Genomic DNA, 16,857 nt, shown 5'->3' with positions numbered 1-16,857 from the left:
TGAATGTAGCTAAACCAGAACCCCTAAATGTGCGCTGCCAGCTTTGCTCAGTTTGACTTCTAATTATTATAGCAGCGCTCCAGCACTTGACAGCTCAGGAAGCCATAAAAATGTGTGACTTTGCATTTCAGTACAGTGATGCGGACCACCACATTGAAATGTGTTAGTCAAACCCCTGATGCGTGGTACTTGTCAGGCCTGTTCCCCTCAACGCAGGCACCCTTGCAGTATGTTGCAAGGCTGCCTGCATTGGCGCTAGGCAGCTACATTTAGCACCAGCACAGGGTGAAATGCAAGGCTGCACCATATTCTTGTAAATACGATGTAGTCCTGCATTTCAGAAGTGGAGAGCGTGACGTTAAGCCAAGGAGACCACTTCCTTGTAAATATGCCCCTTAATGACAGCAGCCTGACCTATTTTATCAAGAGACAGAAAATCCTCTCATTTCATAAGATGCACCGCCTTGATGCAGCATTGCTCCAGGACACACACCTGTCACCTAGTGAACATGATACATTCATAAGGGATTGGATGAGTACGGTACTACATGCCAGCAGGATCCTGACTACCCTTACACACCCATCTACTCCTTTGGAACATAGGGAGAGTAGGTTGGACATCTTATTTCACAAATCCCTGGGGGTTTGCATACTGCGGACATGCTGGGACCAACCTGGGCAGATATATTTTTGCCAAGGCTCAGATTCTCAAAGAGTCTTTGTGTGTGGGCTCCATCTATGCCCCGGCGGCTGACCAAACTCCTGCTCTCCTTTGGGACAGCCAGGGAATTCATGAGGGGGGGTGCTGGAATATGGCACCTTGACAAGTCCATAAACCCTAAACCAGGCAGCCCCGAGACCGGTTCATCCTCGCTGACATTATTGATGATCATGCCTTGATGGATCCATGGTGATTGACGCACCTGAGGGACGCGGACTATACTTTCACCTCCTGCGTCCATTGTAAACGTTTACGCCTTGATTCTTCCAAACAGTACCTCTGGTCATGATCTTCTGCTATTCGACCATAAACTTTGATTGTTGAAAACCCCTCAGGCCCGTTGGTGTATGTATACAGCATGGTTTAAAGCCCCTGAAAACAAACACAGACGGTTCCAATATCTGAGCCAGTACTTGGAGGAGAACGCTGGGTCCATCTCCTCTACACAGGTGCTGTGGGAGGGCAGGAAGGCCGATGAACGATTTGGCTGCCTATAAGTGCCACTGTGAGGCATAACAGCGTTGGTTGACTAACCTTGAGTTTCACCTGGCTCAGACGTATAACGCATTGCTGACCCCTGCTCTTCTCAAGGAGCTGCTCGGGGCCAAGTATGATCTGAACTCCTATTACACAGTGGAGGACCAGAGGGATACGATCTGTTGACGATATAGTTGGGTACGTTGAGTTGACCCCCTTTGCCACTCTCATGCGTGATTATGGGCTGCCACAATCGCATCACTGACAGTATCGACAGCCAATGCAGAGCCTGCGACTCATGCTTGGTGCTCCCCCTTAAGATCTTAAGACTGCCCCAATGTTGAGTTATACACTGATGTGGAAAGGATTCAAGGACACTAGGGGCCCGATTCTGATGCGGTTTGGAAAGCTTCCCGACCAAATGGGTTTGGGAATGGTTTCCAACCAAATCGGATTGGGAGAGTCCAACCAACCGAGTATGATGCGCCGGGATGCTTCCAGATATGATTTGGCTGGACTCCCATTGACGTCAATGGGAGGTTATGTTCCTAACCTCATCTTAATCGGGCCCGAGGTGGGAAATGCTTTCCTAATCGCATCGTAATAGGGCCCTCAATTGGTAAGACACGTTCCCGATCCGATTTGGACATAGCAAATGCCGTTACGAGGCCTTCCTAACCACATCAGAATCAGGCCCTAAGGTGGGATTGTATGTTACAGCTGTGGACAGCCTTTTGTAAAGCACTGCCGCCTACAATCTATGCTGTTTGCTGGAGCAGAGGTTGGGCCTCTCACTCTCTGAGCAGGACTTCCATGACCTTTGGAAAGATCATGGCAGTATACCTCAGGAGGTCAGGTTGAAATCAGTTATTTCAAGTTCCTACACCACTGGCACTGGACGCCGGAGTGGATCTATAAAGCACATATGGCAGACGATTCCAAGTGCTGGAGGTGCTGATGGTGTAGCGCACTCGCCTGTGACATTTTGCATTTCCTGTGGACTGTACAGTACTTTGTGCTACTGGGCTTCGTTTGGGATAACTTGATGACCAACCAAGGGGTGGCACCGCAATTCATGGCCCGTCTGACCTTGCTTCACAAAATGTCAATATTCCAGGATTTAAATCCCCATGGTAAGAGTAAGCTGGCTACGGCCTTCGTAGTGGGAGTTGGTTATTTGGGGGGCGACCATGGGTCCTGGCACCCTGACTTTTCTCTCCTGTTTCCATGTCCCTTCCCCTCCTGCTCCCCCTCGTCCTCCTTCCCTGATCTTCTGCGGGATCTTCTAGGACACATCACCTCTATCTGGAGATGGTATTTTATTTATCGTTTTTCCTGTTATCAATGTCGTCTCACCAGTTCTAGTTTACACAGTATCTTGGACTCTGCTGAATTGATAAACTTCAATCCCTGTTAAATGCTCATTGTGTATAAAAAGTCAATAACAAAATTAGATATTTAAAAAAGACACAGGGAGTGGTGTCACTTAACATTTGACTTTGACAATTCCAAAGGAAGAGACATTACTGAATTTATAGACATGATCAGAAGAAATGTAAAGTGATAAAATTAACAACCAAGTCTCACTAAAATTGACATTCAATTTAACATTCCACTGAACTGTGTGCAATACTCATGGTGAAATATAGGTTTTGCCACTAAAATGTGGGACAGAGGGTCTGCTCTGTGCCGAATAGTCACGTGTGAAGTTCTAGTTAATCCCCATATTTTAGAAAAATGAACCAGGTTTGAGTGACACTTCAGACCGACCTCCAAATGTGTGAGTGTCACTCATGATGGGTGAGGTTTGAGAGCTCTGATGTATGCACGTCCGAACTAATGTTGCTGTTGAGACATTTAAGACTGCTTGCATGACAATGCTACAAAGAGTTGACGCACTCACTAATCAATGGTGTATTGATGACGGGCGTACGATGATATAGGGGCCTATGTGAAGGAGTAGAATATTTTCCAGTAGTCAAATGCCCCTCCCCAGTTCTTCAGACCTGTAACACCCACTCATTTTTATGATACAATGCAAACTGTGTGAGAAATTTCTTGTTCATACTTTATATCTCTATCTTAGGAATGAGTTGTTTCAAAGATAAATTGCTTTATTTTTTGCCAGTGAATCTTTGTTGAGAGAGAATGGTGGTTACTGTAAACAAAACAACAAAGCCTGGAAGAGGCTGGTGTCTTAATATTTTAGGAGACAGTTGTGCTCTTAAACCAGAAACTCAAAACCTAATTAGAACCTACAATTCAATCTTATTCGAGGATATAAAACCGTATTAAATATAAGGAAAAAGCCACAGACATAGGAAAATTAGAAATAAGCTCCTTCAATTGTCGCTTTGACACATGACCTATGCCTCATTGTCACTGATCTGGTGTCTTAAACTCCATGGTATTTATCTCTGTTTACTTTGCTATCCAGCACGTTGTGGATTTGAAAAACTGCAAATAAATTATGTAAAAGAATAAATAAGCTGTCCAGTTTAATTGCAAAACTGACTGAAATACTCATATATTCATTAAAATACCGATATATTCATTGAAATACAGATATATTCATTGAAATACAGATATATTCATTGAAGTACAGATTGCCACTTCCAGTTGTCACCTTTCTGTAAACACTCTCAAGTCCTTTACATCAGTGTTTTGGAAGATGCTCACCTGAAGTGAAGCTATAAATATTTTTCTACAGCAGCAGCCAAGTGTGAGGCCCTGTACTTGAACTGTCTGACCCTTTAAACCATTCCTGTCTGTGACATCTGAAATCCCATGTCTTTACAGGTATAAATGCTTGTTTGTGTGAAATGTATTCACTCCTGGAGCCTGGAGGCGGCGGTTCTGTCAGCGGCCACCAGAGGGCGGTCCTCGCCTGCTGATGAAACCACTGAGCTACACATTGGCTGAAAGGGAGAAGGGTTTCCTCTTCCGGGTCAGCGGCGGCAGAGACAGCACCAGCAGCTGTGCTGACATCACTTCCGGCCTCTCCTGGTGTGTGCAGCCTGCTGCAGAGGAGGAAGGAGCCCTGTCTGGTGGGCAGTTACCTTCATCTTCAGACCCCCCCAGACCCCAGATCTGCCCCCCTCAGGTCCCCAGGAGGAGGAGAGAGCCCGACAGGTTTCTGCTCAGGTAGGAGAGCTGCCAACTCACTTGGCTGCAATTTATTAATCCATGGATCAGACCCCCCCCCCCCCCCCCCTGGCACTCACGGTGACATCAGGAGACCCCAGCTCTTCCTCCTGCTGAGCCTGAGTGGGGAGCGGAGGAGGGGAGGCCTTTCCAGGGGTGGGGCAGAGGAGGAGAGGCCTGTCCAGGAATGCAGAGGAGGAGAGGCCTGTCCAGGGGTGCAGAGGAGGAGTGGCCTGTCCAGGGGTGCGGAGGAGGAGAGGCCTGTCCAGGGGGGTGCATAGGAGGCAAGGCCTGTCCAGGGGTCAGAGGAGGTGAGGCCTGTCCAGGGGTGCAGAGGAGGTGAGGCCTGTCCAGGGGTGCGGAGGAGGCGAGGTCTGTCCAGGGGTGCAGAGGAGGAGAGGCCTGTCCAGGGGTGCAGAGGAGGCGAGGCCTGTCCAGGGATGCAGAGGAAGAGAGGCCTGTCCAGGGGTGCAGAGGAGGCGAGGCCTGTCCAGGGGTACAAAGGAGGTAAGGCCTGTCCAGGGGTGCAGAGGAGGAGAGGCCTGTCCAGGGTAGTGGAGGAGGAGAGGCCTGTCCAGGGGTGCAGAGGTGAGGCCTGTCCAGGGGTGCAGAGGAGGAGAGGCCTGTCCAGGGGTGCAGAGGAGGCGAGGCCTGTCCAGGGATGCAGAGGGGGTGAGGCCTGTCCAGGGATGCAGAGGAAGAGAGGCCGGTCCAGGGGTGCAGAGGAGGTGAGGCCTGTCCAGGGGTGCAGAGGAGGTGAGGCCTGTCCAGGGGTACAAAGGAGGTAAGGCCTGTCCAGGGGTGCAGAGGAGGAGAGGCCTGTCCAGGGATGCAGAGGAAGAGAGGCCGGTCCAGGGGTGCAGAGGAGGTGAGGCCTGTCCAGGGGTGCAGAGGAGGTGAGGCCTGTCCAGGGGTGCAGAGGAGGTGAGGCCTGTCCAGGGGTGCAGAGGGGGTGAGGCCTGTCCAGGGATACAGAGGAAGAGAGGCCGGTCCAGGGGTGCAGAGGAGGTGAGGCCTGTCCAGGGGTGCAGAGGAGGTGAGGCCTGTCCAGGGGTACAAAGGAGGTAAGGCCTGTCCAGGGGTGGAGAGGAGGTGAGGCCTGTCCAGGAGTGCAGAGGAGGAGAGGCCTGTCCAGGGGTACAGAGGAAGAGAGGCCTGTCCAGGGGTGCAGAGGAGGTCAGGCCTGTCCAGGGGTGCAGAGGAGATGAGACCTGTCCAGGGGTATAGAGGAGGTGAGGCCTGTTCAGGGGTGCAGAGGAGGTGAGGCCTGTCCAGGGGTGCAGAGGAGGTGAGGCCTGTCCAGGGTGGTACAGAGGAGGTGAGGCTTGCCAAAGGGTGCAAAGGAGGTGAGGCATGTCCTATTCAGGGGGGGTTGCAAAGAAGGTGACACCTGTCCAGGGGTGCAGAGGTGATGAGGCCTGTGAAGCTGGTGCAGAAGAGTTGAGGCCTGTTCCGTGGGGGTGCAGAGGAGGAGAGGCCTGTCCAGGGGTGCAGAAGAGGAGAGTCATGTCCAGGGGCGCAGAGGAGGAGAGGTCTGTCCAGGGGGGCTGAGGAGGTGAAGCCTGTCCAGGGGGAGCAAAGGCGGCGAGGCCTGTCCGGGGAACAGAGGAGGTGAAGCATGTCCTGTCCAAGTGAGGCCTGCCCAGGAGTGCAGAGGAGGTGGTACCTCTCCTGCGCTGGGGGTGCAAAGTCGTTGAGGCGTGTCCAGGAGGATGCAGAGGAGTGGAGGTGTGTCGTCTTCTGGTATGAAACATGCCCTGTAGGGGTAGGAGGTGAGGCCTGTCCTGTTCTCTTGGTATGAAGAATGTGGACCGCCTCTGCTGCTGCTCTCACCGCCCAGAGAGGCTCCTTTCCAGACATATCATTTTATTTTAAGAGCTCATAATTCGAGTTTTTGAAAAGTATCCGGAGTTACCAGAGAGCCTCAGATGGCTTCTGACAAAGGCACACATCTCCTCCAAGCATGGAGTTTATTTTTTAAACCACTGTCTTTAGTAAAGTAACCAAGACTACAACCCCCAGAATGCACTTACGTATTACATGAAAGTACAGGCATGAATATTCAGGGGATCACTCTACGGAAATATTTGGTACTTCCCAGGACATCGTGGCAGAGAAGAGTAGAACAGTTCATGTGCAAGGACGTTCATTCTCAGCCTCTTTCTGCAGATTGTGAGTCCAGTGAGATCTGTGATAATATGAATCTCTCTCAAGGAGATTTCACACAGTTTTATCTATTTCAGGGAGAAATACAATGAAAAACAGGGGGCGCCTCAGTCTCTGGTATCTTTGGATCTCTGGACTGACCCTTCCCTGGTCCTGCAAGAGATGACAAACCATGTGTTTAGTCTGGCCTCTCAATGGGAGCGAGAGCTGGCTCTGTATCCTGGTCCAGCAGGTCCCGTCTCCCATCCTGGTCCTCACAAGGCCCGGCTCATGCCCTGGTCCTCACAAGGCCCCGGCTCACGTCCTGGTCCTCACAAGGCCTCAGCTCACGTCCTGGCCCTCACAAGGCCCTGGCTCACGTCCTGGTCTTCACAAGGCCCCGGCTCACGTCCTGGTCTTCACAAGGCCCCCGGCTCACGTTCTGGTTCACACAAGGCCCTGGCTCACATCCTGGTCCTCACAAGGCCCTGGCTCACGTCCTGGCCCTCACAAGGCCCTGCCTCATGTCCTGGTCCTCACAAGGCCCTGGCTCACGTCCTGGTCCACACAAGGCCCCGGCTCACGTCCTGGTCCTCACAAGGCCATGGCTCACATCCTGGTCCTCACAAGGCCCCGGCTCATCGCCTGGCCTTCACAAGGCCCTGGCTCAGGTCCTGGTCTTCACAAGGCCCCCGGCTCACGTCCTGGTCTTCACAAGGCCCCCGGCTCATGTTCTGGTTCACACAAGGCCCTGGCTCACATCCTGGTCCTCACAAGGCCCCGGCTCACGTTCTGGTCCTCACAAGGCCAAGGCTCACGTCCTGGCCCTCACAAGGCCCTGCCTCATGTCCCGGTCCTCACAAGGCCATGGCTCACGTCCTGGTCCTCACAAGGCCCCGGCTCACGTCCTGGCCTTCACAAGGCCCTGGCTCACGTCCTGGTCTTCACAAGGCCCCCGGCTCACGTCCTGGTCTTCACAAGGCCCCCGGCTCACGTTCTGGTTCACACAAGGCCCTGGCTCACATCCTGGTCCTCACAAGGCCCTGGCTCACGTTCTGGTCCTCACAAGGCCATGGCTCACTTCCTGGTCCTCACAAGGCCCTGACTCATGTCCTGATCCTCACAAGGCCTCGGCTCACATCCTGGTCCTCACAAGGCCCTGCCTCATGTCCTGGTCCTCACAAGGCCATGGCTCACGTCCTGGTCCTCACAAGGCTCCGGCTCACGTCCTGGTCCTCACAAGGCCCCAGCTCATGTCCTGGTCCTCATAAGGCCCTGGCTCACGTCCTGGTCCTCACAAGGTCACGGGCCACGTCCTGGTCCACCAGACCCCAGCTCAGGTCCTGGTCTACCAGGCCCACGCTCACGTCCTGGTCCTCACAAGGCCCCGGCTCATATCCTGGTCCTCCAGGCCTCGGTTCACGTCCTGGTCCTCACAAGGCCCTGGCTCACATCCTGGTCCACCAGGCCCCAGCTCACGTCCTGGTTTACCAGGCTCCAGCTCACGTCCTGGTCCTCACAAGGCCCCGGCTCATGTCCTGGTCCTCACAAGGCCCTGGGTCATGTCGTGGTCCACCAGACCCTGGCTCACGTCCCGGTCTACCAGGCCCATGCTTACGTCCTGGTCTTCACAAGGCCCGGCTCGCGTCCTGGTCCACCAGGCTCCAGCTCACATCCTGTTCCAACAGGCCCCGGCTCATGTCCTGGTCCACACAAGGCCCTGGCTCACGTCCTGGTCCTCACAAGGTCCCAGCTCACATCCTGGTCCTCACAAGGCCCCAGCTCACTTCCTGGTCCTCACAAGGCCCCAGCTCACGTCCTGGTCTTCACAAGGCACCGGCTCACATCCTGGTCCGTCAGGCCCCGGCTCACATCCTGGTTCTCACAAGGCCCTGGCTCACGTCCTGGTCCTCACAAGGCCCTGGCTCACGTCATGGTCCTCACAAGGCCCTGGCTCATGTCCTGGTCCTCACTAGACCCCAGCTCACGTCCTGGTCCTCACAAGGCCCTGGCTCACGTCCTGGTCCTCACAAGGCCCTGGTTCATGTGCTGGTCCATACCAGGCTCAGACTCACGTCCTGGTTCTCACAAGGCCCTGGCTCAAGTCCTGGTCCTCACAAGGCCCTGGCTCAAGTTTTGGTCCTCACAAGGCAATGGCTCATGTCCTGGTCCTCACAAGACACTGGCTCACGTCCTGGTCCACCAGACCCCTGCACACATCCTCATCCTCACAAGGCCCTGGATTACGTCCCGGTCCTCCCAAGGCCCCGGCTCATGTCCTGGTCCTCCCATGGCATTGGCTCACATCCTGGTCCTCACAAGGCCTTGGCTCACGTCCTGGTCCTCACAAGGCCCCGCCTCACGTCCTGGTCCACCATGCCCCGGCTCACGTACTGGTCCATACCAGGCCAAGGCTCACGTCCTGATCCTCACAAGGTCCTGGCTCACGTCCTGTCCACCAGGCCCTGGCACATATCCTCATCCTCACAAGGCCCAGGCTCATTTTCTGGTCTTTACAAGGCCCCAGCCCACGTCCTGGTCCTCACAAGGCCCCGGGTCACATCTTGGTCTTCACCAGGCCCTGATCACATCCTCATCCTCACTAGACTCTGTCTCACATCCAGGTCCTCATCAGACTCCGGCTCACATCCTTGTACTCACTAGACTCCGGCTCACGTCCTGGTCCTCACCAGGCTCCGACACATGTCCTGGTCCTCACAAGGCCCTGGATTACGTCCCGGTCCTCCCAAGGCCCCGGCTCATGTCCTGGTCCTCCCATGGCCCCGGCTCATGTCCTGGTCCTCACAAGGCCCCGGCTCACGTCCTGGTCCTCACAAGCCCCTGACTCACGTCCTGGTCCTCAACAGGCCCTGATCACATCCTCTTCCTCACTAGACTCCATCTCACGTCCAGGTCCTCACCAGGCCAAGCCGGAGAGGGAGATCAATTGGTTGTTGGCCCACAATGCCACCTCAAACAGGAAGCAGACATATGCAAATCAGCTTTAGACCTCTTCCAATAGGGCAGTCCAGCCTGAAGAGCCAATCCAGATCCTTTCTGAACCGGAACACAATCAACCCAAGACCGGTTTCAGCCTATCTGGACCTTGACTGTAGGGTGCGGCTTCACTCCAGTGGTGCAGCGAGCACGGGACCCACATCTGGGCTCTGACTGTATGGTGCGACTTGATTCCAGCAGTGCAGCGAGCACGGAACACACACATGGGCACACCTGGCGTATTTATGAATAAGCAAAATGATGGGTGGGATGTTTGAGTTCATTCCGGTCTCTGGTAATTACTCTGGGACACATCCAAGCCCAACCTTCTTGTTCTTGCCCTCCGTTGCACCCCAGCGTGCAGCCAATCAGAGTGTTTTAGACAACATTACTTCCAGATGTCTGCTCCAGTAGTCACAGCAGTTCTAACTCTAAGGATCGGCCTGTCACTCGGCTCCCGATGTTCACAGAAGTAACTGAGGCCACCGTGAACAAGCAGCTCACCAAATACCTTGAGTCCCACCAACTTCTGCACAAAGTCCATCCAGGGCTCCAACAGAGCTAAAGCCACGTGGGATATTAGAGACATTATGTATGGGGGTGGGGAGGTGGGGCTCTGATCTGATTAGATCTATCAGAAGCCTATGACACCATCTCCCACTCCACATTACTACAGAGATTGCAGATGGTGGGTCTTTGGGTAAAGTGCCTGCTTGGTTCTTATCCTTTTTGAAAGATGCCAAGACCCAAGCGGTGGCATCAGCTAACTTCAGGTCAACCCCTAAGACAATTCCCCCTCCCCCGGCTGGTTTTGAGCCCCAATCTTTTCAACCTTTACATGGCCCACTTGGCCAGCCTGATCGAGTCATTCAGTATCACCTCTACTCGATGATACACAGATCATTAGATTAGAAGAAAATACACCTGATCGAGTCATTTGATAAATGATATCACCTCTACTCGATGATATACAATTCATTAGATTAGAAGAAAATACGCCTGATGGTGCCATTCAATATCACCTCTACTCGAAAATACACAAATCATTGGTTTAGAATTAAATACAGATAAAATGCTCACTAAGTTCAGGAGCTGCCGCCAGGAAGTCGCTGATTGGATGAGCTCAAACTCTTTGGCGCTAAACAGTGGAAAAACGGAAATAGTGGTATTTGGGACCGGAGCCTCATGGCACAAGGGTGGCAGCCGGTGTCTTTGGGAGCTCTGTCTACCCCATTCCATCAGGTCAGCAAACTGGGAGTTTGGGTGGATTCGCATCTGTTCCTAAAAGGATACATTAAAATAACCTGATCTACAGGCTTCTGACTGCTGAAAGTTATCAGAAAAATACTTCTATTAATCCCTGCTTTATCTAGGAGGGACCTGGTAATGGTTCTGATCCTATTGAGAATGAATTCCTGCATCACCTTATACGTAGGCATATCTGAATATTGCCTACATAGATTGTTGCTGCTACAAAGACAGCAGTTGGGCTTGTTCTGAGGTTTATAAAATCAAGGTCGATCTCCAACAAACTGGTCAAATTGCAACCGCTTCCTGTCCTGAAAAGATGTCAATATAAAGGACTGTATGTCATGAATGCTCTTCAATCAGGGGATTCATTCTTATATGTCCTCGCCTTTTGCCTGGTATCAGCTGGCCAAGTGGTGAGAGCCCATCATGCTTTGCTGCGTAAAGTCTCTAAGTTTATAAAAATCAGAATAGATGGCTGCTCTCTGCCTGTGGTGACTGCAGGTATCTGGAATGAAATGCCCTCCCACCTGCCCTGTGCGCCCAAGAAAACATGAGTTCTTTCAGGAAACAAATCAAACCTTTCTGTTCATGTTCAGGGGCTGTGGGATTTTGATACTTATGTGCTTATACTAGCACTAGGACACTTCTTTCCCGAACTAGTTGCTCAGAGCTATATTAATTTGCTCTCACATCCAGTCATAAGCCATCGATCTCTGGGCAACAGATTGTTGCAGCTATAGACACCCTAGGAGGACGAAAGGCTTTGGGATCTGAAGGTCAGGTGTGGAGTTTTACAAATCTTAGAAATAAATACTGGATGCATATCTGCTGGATATGTATGCCGAGTGTTGGACTTGGCCCTTCTGGCAGGTTTACCCCTGAACTTTTTGCCTTTTAGTGTTACATAATTATAATGATTTCTGGTCTTTGCGCACTTTAGCACTGTGGCACAGTGTAAAGTGCGTGCGCTCTCTGAGTGCGTGTGTGAGGTTGACCTGCCCTCCCATAGGAATGCATGGGGAATGTATGTGTCCATGTTAGTTCCTGATGCGTGGGGAGTGCAGGTGCGAGTTTGGTTTGTGCGGACTCGTGTGATTAAATGCTGCGTGAGGATGTGTGTGGCATAAATGTGTCTAGTGTGGAAGTGCCACTTCTAGAAGTTGGCATACCTGTGTAATTTATGTCTGGCGTGTGATTGGCTGGAGCTGGCTGGTGAGCCTGGCTCCAGGAGTCAGGATGGGTCTGCCCCAGTGGTGAGTGGAGAGATTAGCATGCTGATGTGAGGGAGGAGTGCACCTGGGACCTGAATAGGGCTGGGCTTCCCCACACAATGCTGGCTCCGCCCCCAGTGGTGCGACTGATGATCCTAGCCTGGCCAGTGAATAGGGAGAGGGGCTGAGAAAAACAAAGTGCTCCAAAACCAGCTGCGACTGGTTTTTCCCCCACCCTACAGACACAGACAAAGGGATTTCTCTGTATAAAAAGGGGCGGTGTCCTCTTGTAAAAGGTTCTTGTGCTCAACTTGAATCTACCAGGGGCGTGCTGCTGCTGGGGCCCTGGGGAATGCTTGCCCTCCTGGGCCCTGCCCAGCCCCTGGATGCCTGGAGGACCCTTCTACTTCCTGAATCCTGACAGAGGGGTCCTGGCTGATAGTGGGGCCCAGGAGGGACCGCCATGGGGGCTGTCTCCTTGCTGGAGTGCCCTGTGTGCTGGCCCCTGGGACCTACATGCCCCCCTGACCTCCAGGACCTTTTTCCTTGCTGTTGCCATTGCCCCAGGACTTGATGTTACCTGTTGGCGCCCTGGGAGCGCTGGGCTCCTTTCCCCTGTGGCCCTGTGTGAGGGAATCCCGAGCGTAGGGATTCCCCCTGTAGCCCCTTCATCGCAGGTGCCCACCCTGCATTATGCCCGTTGCAATATTTTTTTAATAAGGGTGCCTCCCCTTTTCAGATGCGCCTTAGCGGGTGCCTACCCCGCTTCTACGTTTATTTCCTTCACCGAGGGTGCCCACCCCTCATTTTATGCCCCTTAGTTTCACCTCCGCGGCACCGGGAAGGAAAATGCCTCCCAAACCGGAAGTCAGGCAGCCGGGCGCCCGAAGCGGTGTGGGACTTTCACTTGCTTCAAGGAAGTCCCGCCCGCTGCCGCACTAAAATTAGCTGCCCGGGGCCACTGCTGAGAAGAAGGAAGAAAAGCCGGCCAAGTCATGGCCTCCCCGCGGCCCAGGGCTCCCAGGAGTGAGGGAGAGCCCCGGGGCCACCAGCAATGCCGCACCAGTGTTGCGGGGCTCCCGTGCAGAGGAGGGAGCCCTGGTGATAGAGAGCCCTGCCGGCCACCCTTAAAGAAGAGCAGAGAAGCCCCGCGGAGACGCTGCCTCCTTGAGCAACCGGTGAGTGCAGATGTCTCGGTGGGCCCCCCCTGTCAGTGGTTGTGAGAAGTTGGCCTGGTAGGGGATGTTTCCAATTCTGGAACCACCTACTACCTGACCAAACAATCCCCTTATGGTGTCTGGTTGTAAGTCAACCTTATTAGACAAGCTATCCTAGTGGTAGCATGGACTAAGCAGCCTAAAGGCTTAACTTAAGAGGTCGTGTTAAGCGAGCTGTTTTACCACATACAATCCTGTAATACCAAATGAAAGGACACCACACAAGTATATATTATAAAAATATATGTGTTTATTACTAAAAACAATCCCCAGTATTCTTTATGAATAAAGGGGCACAAGCGTTAAATCAAAAGCACTGTTTAAACATACAAAGTTGCACAATTATGGATGAGGGCAGGGGGCCACTCAAACCATATACTAAACAAGTGGTATAAGAGAGGCCACTCGAACAGTGGTTAGGCCTAGGGCCTAGGGAATCGCTGGGAGCAGTCAGGACAAGCAATGCTGAAGTCGGGAATGGCCCTCGGGATTCGGGAGATGTGCGGAAAGCGCACGCATGCACCAATGTTAACCAATGGTGCGTAAAAGTCAAATAGTTAAAGTTTAAGGACACTTCCGCTGAACCTAGAGGAACAAAACTTAACACACAGACCCTAGAGGTGTGCACCAGTGTGGGAACACCGGCGGAGCAAAGTTACCTCACCCACAGGAAGTGGGTGCACAGGGTCGAAGTGGCGTCGGGTTTTGACACGCAGGCTCTTGGTGCTTGAAGCTGAAAGGGCTGCAGGCAGGGTGAAGACGAAGTGTCCGGTGGAGTCCAAGGGTGGACTCAAGTTGTAGAGTACCTGAAAGCAGAGGGGACAGAGTCTGGGTCACTCAGCAGTGACCAGGGTGGAACCAGGACGGAACCAGGCAATGTCGGGCGCAATCAGGTGGTCGTCGAGGCGCTTCTCTTCGCTGTCACGTGGGCTCTGGGGCATCTGCGACGTCCAGGAGCAGGTCACGATCTGTCCCACGCAGGCTCTCACCGTCGGTGCAGTCGGCTTCCGGTTTGGAGCAAACAAGCCTTGGTAAGAGCAATCCACGCGGGATTGGAAGATGGCGTCTTACTCGGACCAGGAAGGTCAGAGTCGGGGCTCCCTTTCAGGGGAGCTGGTGTGGATCTGGAGCAACCAGAATCACGAGTCTTCTTTTGTAGTTCGTCGGCACAGGGACCACAAGCCAGCTGGCAAGTGACCGGGCCAACGCGTTGAGCCAAATCGTGCCAAAGGGCCCCACGCAGCACTCGTCGAGTGTGGAGGGCTGAACTTCGGCTCAGGAGTAGCTCAGGGTAGGGGCTTCTCAAACCCCGGTGTACAGCTTCGAGGGTCACTCGTGGGCTGCACGGTCAGCGTCTCGTGGTCACTTCAAGATGGCGTGCCCCACGCTTCCGGTCGCCTCCACGGGTCTCAGCTTTGCAGGGACTGTGGATCGGGCTGTTAGAAGCTGGGCAGGCTTGATCTCGTCGATCTCAGTCGCTCGAGTTCCGGCGGGAACTGCAACTAAGTAGACGTCGAGGGCTGGATGGTGCCTGCTGCTGCAGGGTGGTCACTCCTTGACCACAAGGGAGATTCTTCGGGCTTCCACGTTGAGATGGAGGGCGAAGGGTCCAGAATATCGTTTCAAATGTTTCTTCCAGGAAATCTGATGTGCATTGGCACTGCTCCCACTCTTATTCGAATCTGGTGGGCGTGATTACCTGCTAGGTCCCCTCCTATGGGTGGGACCCAGGAAGTGGGTGGATACACCCCCTTCCTTTGATCCAGGCCGCCCTGGCACGAGGGCTGGAGTGCCCCAGAACCGGTTTGGCCGGATTATGCAAGGGGCAGCCTTGTGCGCCCCAGGCAGTGTCTGGTTTCTTTCAAACCTCCCTGCTACAATACACTATCTCCTGTCTGGAGGGCGGTGACACCCTCCTGTGACAGGAAACCCTTTGTCCAGGACCCCCTTGACTGGGTTTCGGTCAGCTCCAGGGGTCCAGACATTTGTCTGTGGCAGAGGCATCCATTTTGTGGATCTTAAGGCCTTTGGAGAAATCAACCGCATTAAAGCAAAGTAACATGTCTTACCCCTCTAGAGGGGTGGAATGCCATCCCCGTCGCCAGAACTGGCGAGGGGATGGTATTCCAAAGCGTATGACACCTTACACGACATGTTTTGATAAAGCCAAACCAAAGTTGCTAAATAACCGCGAGGATTATAAGGCACTTAATAGTATATGGTATGGCATTATCCTGAAACAGCTTAGGGATTTGTTCCCGACGGCTGCAGACAGGCTCAGCTCATGCTAGAGCTCCATCTCACATAAAAACCATGCACCCAGCCTCCAGGATTGGTGAGGCCTGTCTATAGGAGTGGCTCACAGGTTTACATGTGTCCAGATATAGGTTTAGACATAGGTATACTATATCTAAGCAAGGGGTGTGTACACCACCTTACCCCAGCTGAGTGATCAGCCAGTTGTGTCAATTTAAGGACCAGCCAGGGGTGGCAAAAGATATGCTGCAGCCCCTGGTAGGCCTTAGTGGCTCCTGTGCCCTGTGCACCTATAGTGCATTCTACAGGGGCTGACAAGGAGTCCATTTCCAATTGTGGTATGTACCTAGGGTACATGGAATCCATTTTACAGAGAGAGCAGATGGCCTGGGGCCCTGATTAGCAGGGAACCAGGTCAACTAAGTCAAAAAACCAGCTAAACACAGGCAAAAAATCTGGGGTAACCATAGTCAGGTAGCCACCTTCCTACATAACCCCCCCCCAAACGAAAGGAGATAAGGCTATCCTTGGCCAGGTAAGCCTATATTGCCTGAGTGGCCATATAAGGAAGTACCTGCACTAGCATGGGTACCCCCTGTCTCATGGTCCACTAAGCAGTCCCTCACCCTTTGGGTATTAGAGGGTCTCCACCATAGGGAATCACTACCTTGGGTGTGTTTATGCAAAGTTAAAGGCTGGTTTGGATATGGAGTTTTGAAGTGAGGCTCTACTAAGTTAGGGCTTGGCTTCCTCCAATTATCTTCCACCATGTGTGCCTTTCTCTCTTTAACTGAGTTGCACTGTGCTCTCAGGGTCAACCTCTGGCTACCTAAAGCTGGAGGCTGGGTCCCTCTGTTTGGCTTGCTGGAGGGACAGTTCAGGTTTGGGCCCCTTGGGTCCCAGGTTTGGCTGTGCCCAACAGAATCCATCTGTGGGAGGTCCCTAACTGTTTTTAAGGGGGCTCCCTCAGGAGTTTTTAAAGTTTTCACCTTACTAGGGCTACTAGTTTTGGTGCACCTAATCTTTTGATGGGGGTGCTTTATTTGACAGGGGGCCCTCTGGGTCTCACTGTCCTTCTTGTCCTCTGCAGCCCTGGGCTGGCTAAGGCAAGGTAGAGAGGGGCAGGTTACCTGCTCCAGACTGGGTCCCACCTGAGAAGGGTCCACTGACATCAGAGGTTCTGTCAGGCTAGGCCCAACCACCTCTGGGGCAGCTCCTTCATCAGGGGTAAGATCAGTTCCCTGAGGAGGCTGATCCTGTCCTAAAGTCTGGTGAGGGGGAGATTTCTCTTCCTCCTCCATGCTCTCAGTTTGTGTGGAGTTATCCATCATTTCAGGTTTCACAACACACATGTCAGTTTGAGTTTGGGCTGTGGCCATCACAGCCCCACCAACCTTTTCAGGAGGAGACTCAGTTTGGGTTTCTGCTGTTATCATAA

The 16,857-nt window shown here is 53.0% G+C and overlaps 1 pseudogene; it reads left to right on the top strand.

The window, feature by feature from the left end:
* Positions 1–16,857, top strand: part of LOC144806072 (uncharacterized) — a 53,078-nt pseudogene that overhangs the window by 11,423 nt on the left and 24,798 nt on the right.

The sequence above is a fragment of the Lissotriton helveticus genome, assembly GCF_964261635.1.
Source record: "Lissotriton helveticus chromosome 1_1 unlocalized genomic scaffold, aLisHel1.1 SUPER_1_unloc_43, whole genome shotgun sequence".
Taxonomy (NCBI): domain Eukaryota; kingdom Metazoa; phylum Chordata; class Amphibia; order Caudata; family Salamandridae; genus Lissotriton; species Lissotriton helveticus.
The sequence above is the reverse complement of the archived record's forward strand: the minus strand, read 5'-3'. Positions and strand labels throughout refer to the sequence as shown.